Source organism: Mastomys coucha, unplaced genomic scaffold (genome assembly GCF_008632895.1).
Source record: "Mastomys coucha isolate ucsf_1 unplaced genomic scaffold, UCSF_Mcou_1 pScaffold14, whole genome shotgun sequence".
Lineage (NCBI taxonomy): Eukaryota > Metazoa > Chordata > Mammalia > Rodentia > Muridae > Mastomys > Mastomys coucha.
In genome coordinates, this window is record NW_022196896.1 from 43,335,948 (window position 1) to 43,342,624 (window position 6,677).

Genomic DNA, 6,677 nt, shown 5'->3' on the forward strand with positions numbered 1-6,677 from the left:
ATATATATGTATATATATATATGTGTGTGTGTGTGAAAGAGAGAGAGAGCTAGAGAGAGAGAGAGAGAAAGAGAGAGAAGGAGAGGGAAAGGGAGAGGGAGAACATCACTATACATGTGCCGTGGGGTACTTGTACAGATTAAAGCACAAACCAGGTATTGGTCCTTGCTTTCTGCCTTGTCAGGGTCTCTTGGTTGTCACAGTGAACTCCAGGATAACTGTGTATGATCTTCCAGGGACTGCTCTCAGTTTGTCTGCCATCTTGCTGCAGTAGTACTAGGATTACAGATGTGTGCTTCTGTATCCGGCCCTATCTCAGGTCCTCATGCTAACCTGACATCCTTAACCCACTGAGTTATCTCTCCAGTCAGCACATTAAATTATTATGTGTTCTGAAATATAATTAAACATCTTCCCTTCAAGGAATACACTAAAAGGAAAGTATACTCTGTGCACAGTCAAGAGTTAGACATTTCACTCATCTAAAGAATAAAACCTGTCAGGTTCCTGTGCAGATTTGGATATTCTTGGTCATGCAAAAGTATCTTCTTTAAGCTGGGCAGTGGTGGCGCATGCCTTTAAACCCAGTACTCAGGAGGCAGAGGCAGGCAGATCTTTGTGAATCTGAAGCCAGCCTGGTCTACAAAGTGAGTTCCAGGACAGCCAGGGCTACACAGAGAAACCCTGTCTGGAAAAAAAAAAAGCAGACAAAACAAACAACAAAAAAGTAACTTCTTTGAGAACTGAATATTTCACTAGCCTCTTAATATACTCATGTATTTATTGCATGTGTGTGTGTGTGTGTGTGTGTGTGTGTGTGTTGGAATTACTATTCAGTATTCTAACCATAAATAAGAATGCTTGCTGGAATAGACTAAAAAGGCAATAATATTCCAGAGACCACTGGCCAGATCAGCACAGCAAGGATGGATTAATTACCAATGGTAAAAAAGAATCCAAGGCCAAAATTCTGAGAAAAATTCAGCAGCCAGGCTGTCTGTGGTGGCAGGCAAGGTGTAGAGAGCATGTGACTGAATTTGATATGACAACTTTTTTGCTTGTTTTGCTAGGATATCTGGGTTGTAGGAATAAGACCGCAAAAAGGAATATGACATCATCTGTTCCAGTTGCCGTACTATATAATGCTGGATAATAGGAGTATGCATTTAAAAGCTAATCAGAAACTTTAGTATGAGCTAAAGCAATTGTTGTGGGTAATTTCCTTGTATAACCATAGAATGCAAAATACAGTCCTTAATAATGTGGTTTTATAATTCTAAGAGAACTTTTGGATTCATTCATGAAGATGTTAACAACTAAAATAAAGTTAACATTTACATGTGAAATATCCTTGAGTTGTAGCTTAACAAGGGGAGAGGCCACATGAGGGTAGGGAACTTGATATAGGATAGGAGTTCTCTGTCTCTGGGTCACGACATTTTTAGGCAGGGAACTGGATGTAGGATTGGGGTTCTTTGTCTCTGGGCCATGACATTTTTGGAGGTCAAACAACCCTTTCACAGGTGTTGCCTAAGATCATCAGAAAACAGATATTCACATTATGATTCATAACAGCAACAAATTACAGTTATAAAGTGGTAATGGAAATAATTTTATGGTTGGATTTACCACATGACAAACTGTAGTAAAGGACAGAGGCATTAGGAGAGTTAAGAGCCGCTGATGCAGGGTGTATTTAGTTCACAGGACCCATCACGTACAGAGGACTGTGGTCTGGAGGAGAGAGGGTTGGGACAGTAGCCAGCATAGAGGAAGAGGAGTAGACTGCTTCACCAACCTCTACCTAATAGGAGAGCTGGTCTCAGGGAACATTAGTCTCGTTGTAGGAAAAAGTTCAGCTGACATCTTGTTTGAACAGCTTTTATATGTCCTCCCTTGGTGTTTCCAAACTAATTCTGCAGAATAGAGGTCTGCTTTACCCAAGCAACTTTGCCAACATCAAAATCAGAACCCCAGAATTCTGTTTTATAAATCAGAAATGTACCTTTCTATGTCTAAGCTCCATTAGTGTTAACAGTGATTGGACTTGTTTGGCTTTTTTTTTCTTTCCTTTTTTAAAATAAGTTGTTTTCAAGAAAGTGATGTCATATGCATGACTGAAAATGTTGTCCTACTTATTATGCATTTGAAGAGGAGAGAGTCAAAAAGAGACATTCAAAAGAGGTTTGGATGCAGAATAAAATATGTGAAGTAAAGCCCTGAGATTTGCTTGAGATGGACAGCTCAGTCACAGGGATCCTAAAGCACTTGAGATAGGGGCTGAGACTTTGTTTCTCTCTCCTTACAGCTCTCAAAACTACTGTTCTCCCAAAAATTGCAGTATCCCCGCCCCCTTCCTTTTTCCATTTTTTAAAATTTTTATTTTTTTTTTATTTTTTTGGCTGTTGGAGTTGTCCTCACTGTGGCTTCAGATGGGAGTTTATTCGAGGCAAATCTTACTAAACTACAGCTCATGGGCTCTTTCCTTCCGTCCTGTGGTGTTTGGTTAGCTATTTTCTACTCCCCTGCTGTTTAATGACCTGGTTGTAGTTTTGTTTTATGGGTTTTCTTTTAGATGATCAAGATTAAAAACAAGAGAGAATAAATTTCTGAGGCATCATGCCAACACACACACAGAAATAGACTCGAAACAGTTAAGATAAGGCTGCTGCCTGGAAGGCTACTGTATATGCCCACACCCCTCCCCAATATATGCTAAGACAGCCTCTCCCTTCATCTCCATTGAAGCTACTGATTGGAAAATTTACAATGTCAGTACACAGGATGCAGGTACAGCTCAACATATATGTTGAAAACGTAAAGATAGGGAGAACTGGTACTTTCCCCCAAAGCTTTTAAAGACTAGACCACTAATATAATTTATGTCTTGAGGGAAGGGTCTCATGGGAGAGTCAGCCTTGGCTCCTGACCGTGTTTTCATTGAATGAATAAGCTGAGATGGGAAAGGAAGTTTTTAGTGCACAGAAGGGGTGACTGATGGACAGACTAAAATGGGTTTCCCAGAAATAGCTTTGATTAGTTCTGTTTGATATCTTGTTTGTTTACATGAAGAGGGAAAGCTCAAATAATTTTTTTCCAAGAACAAGTGTTAACAAATGTATTTAATATAACATCAGTTACTTTGTTAGTGAGACCAGCCCCTGTTGTCTTAGGGAATGAGTTGTTTTGTTTTGTTTTGTTTTTTGTTGTTTTTTGTTTCATTAAAAAAAAAAACAGAATGAAAAGGCAGAATAAGATTTACATCATTGTCACAAAACTGACTCCATGTCACAAATTTTAAATGTACACAATTTCCATTGTGTAGAAAAACTGTAATGCAAAAATGCATGAATAAGATCACTCTTCCAGGCATACGCTTTTAGAAGCCTCCCTTTTATCATCCAAACTCAGTGAAGACTGGGAGGAAAACTCAGCAGAGAGCATAAACTACACAAGCTACAGGATCACGCTGCAGCCAAGTCTACCCCATCAACTCAGCAATTTCCCCCCATCGGAAAAAGGAGGGCAGTTTAAATTTAAGAAAGAACATCTGTTTTTCATTGGAGGCGCATTCAAGTGTTCATTAAAGTGTCCTAGACGCCTTTTTCTTGTTCTATTTCACAATGGCCTGCCTTTCTAATAGTCTTGCAAGTTCAGCTGTGACTTAGAAACCTCAGTCACTATGGTATTTCCTTTGAAAAATGCCAGAAGAACTGAAGGGAAAGCCGAAATCTTAAAGTACAGTTGCAATTTTATTACCAGGCATCTTTTCTGTACTTCCTAGGGGTGTTTATTTTCTTCAATTATTCAATCGGCTTCACTGAACTTGAAGACCCAGGGGTCCCCTCCCGTGTCTACCAGGAGGCTGAGAAGGGCCCAGCTTGAAAGCGGTTGGTGGCATTAGCTCCTTTGATGGACATTTTCAGTCACCTTTTGTAGAAGGCAGCCCAACATGGTTCATAAGGAATGGGTCAAGTCCCATTTTTTTCCAGATTCATTTGAATATATAATTCATCCAGAATGTCAAAGCCATCATTTTTCAAAAATCTCCTTTGTGGGTTTTTTTTTTTTTTGAGAGCATTAGACCACTAAAATTAACAAATGAGCCTGGACATTGACTTCTGTAAGGAAAGGGAAATAGTCCTCTGCGCTTCTTGGGCAGGCTTGATTCATTTTAACCAGTAAACTGCATCTAAATATAACTCAAACAGGTTTACTTTAATAAATGACTAAAATATATCTAGTTGTCTGAGCATTCAATGAAGCTGGAAGAAAAGTATTTTTAAAGAATGCTGTTAAATACCCTCCAAAATTAACATCTTTGTAAGCTAGACAATTTTGGTAGGATTGTTGAATATGCTAAATTACAAAATATCTGTTCGTGAAATACAGATTTATTTGGGGCTAAAAAAAGCACAATCCAATATGGAGTAGACCTTTGCTAGGATTCCTTGGTGTAGCAAATAGCTCAAAAATGGTATAAATGGGGAAGTAAGAGTCTGGCACATAGTAGGTCCTCAGTAAATGTTAGACGTCAAACCCTAAATGTATTGACTAGAGAGATGGTGGTGATGTTTCCCAAATCATACTATGTCATGGAAAGACTTAGCATTTCTGTTAGTGTTTCTGACCCCTCACACAGTAGGCCCTTTACATAGAACACAGTTCTTATGTGGGTACCACTGCTCCTTCAATATTCCTGGAGCTTAAAAATAAATCAAACTGTAAATCAGAGAATATAAACATTTATGATTAGTGTTTAAAATTTGGATCGTGTGGGCAAAAGATACATTATATCTTAGTTGTTGGCGTTATCAATACAGCCAAGTGCCCTGCGGCAGATTGTTATGAACATAGGAGCTGATGGAAAAGGGTGTATGCATATGCATCTTTATACATAGAGAAATAAATTCATATAGTAAAAATAATTTAAAACCACCATGAAGTCATGCTTTAGTATCATGGTCTAGGCTGTTTAAATTTTATTTCATATAAAAGTATTAATCCCTAAAATAAAATTTGTTCATCTTATTATAAAAGATATAACTAGTGGCCTCCTAAAAGGTCCACTAATACCTTATAATATCAGAAGTATTTAAAATTTGTTTTACTTGTGTGTGTGTGTGTGTGAATGTGAGTACCCAAGGAGGCCAGAGACATCAGATCCCCTGGAGCTCAAGTCACAGGCAGTTATGAGCTACCAGACATGAGGCTGGGACCCAGACTTAGGTCTCTGGAGGAGCCGAGGGTGCTGTTAGCTGCTGAGCCATCTCTCCATTCACAGTACCTTGCCATTAACAGATGCTCTCTGCTAAGCCTTTTGCATTAACTATCTCATTTGATTTTCCCCCCTATAACTGTAGGAGAATCGTAAAGAAAGGTCAGTCATTATCCTCGTGCCTGTTAAAATTGCAGGAAACTGTGGTTCAGAGAAGTGGTGTGCAACGCAGAATCTCACACAGTCTGTCAGGGGCAGAGTTGGAAGCCTGAATTCACAACCTGCATATTGAGAACCCAGTAGTAGAATACAATGAAGTGGGCTAATGAATACTGGGAAGCCTATATTAAACTTTTGAGAGAGAGAGAGAGAGAGAGAGAGAGAGAGAGAGAGAGAGAGAGAGAGAGAGAGAGAGAGAGAGAGAAAGAGAGAGAAGTTGAGAATAGGATGAAAGCCATAAATCAGTAATGTTTGGAATGGTGCCCTGAGTCATCTCCCTGATTTGGGCTAAGAACATCCAATTGTGTCATGTCTAGAAATAACTCATGCTAAATAATTTATCCCCTTGGGGAATACTGGAGCCAGCCCATCTGGGATGCCAGCCAAGGAGCTGTTATCCCTGAAGCCAACCAGGTCTGAGACTACAAGGTTTCCTGAAACAGCCAGAAATGGAGAAGGGTCTAAGCGAGTGTGGAGTCGGCACGGAGGGCAAGCAAAACTACCTGAGTCATGTGAGAGCACTGCCAAAAGGCAAAGTGGGGGATAAAGGAGCAAACAAAGCCAGAGTGAGAAGCAGAGAGCAGCAGCAGCAGGAGGAGCAGCAGAACAAAGAAGCAAAACCTCCAGGGCACAAGGTCAGAGGTCAGGGTGGGTTGCCTTCAGCGTTTCAACAACATCTTTATAGTCAAGATAGACATCCCAAACTCTCCAGGATATAAGAGAAAATTTGCTAGTTACAGATAACCTGGAACGTTCTATTTTATATAGCCCTCTCTCTAATATTAACTTGGATGCTCGAAGTCTATTAATTCCTCTCTTGAATATAGATCCTATCCTCTGAGCTCTGTTAGATATATAGAAGAGATAAGACATAGTCCTTACTTCTAACGCATACGTTTTGGTAGGGAGAGGAGGGCGATTTCTCTGCCCGTGTTCCTCTCTCCAGAGTTTACACTTACTGAGCATCTTTCTCACATGGCCCATGCAGAGATCATGCCTAACAGTTCTTCTGTTCACATGTCTCCTGACCACAATACTCTCTTTAGTCTTCCTTTTGCTTCCATGCTACTCTGGGCCCCCAAACCAGACCCCAAATTCCTAATGTCCCTGTTCATAGATGACTTAGATCTCTGGCTATTTAGACACATAGACCTTATTTTTCACACAGCTAATTTCAGAATACAGAGAGAGAGAGAGAGAGAGAGAGAGAGAGAGAGAGAGAGAGAGAGAGAGAGAGAGA

The 6,677-nt window shown here is 39.9% G+C and overlaps 1 protein-coding gene across 5 annotated transcripts in view; it reads right to left on the reverse strand.

Annotated features, from left to right (window-relative positions):
* Positions 1 to 6,677, reverse strand: part of Eya1 (EYA transcriptional coactivator and phosphatase 1) — a 311,134-nt gene that overhangs the window by 210,005 nt on the left and 94,452 nt on the right. The window lies entirely within an intron of this gene.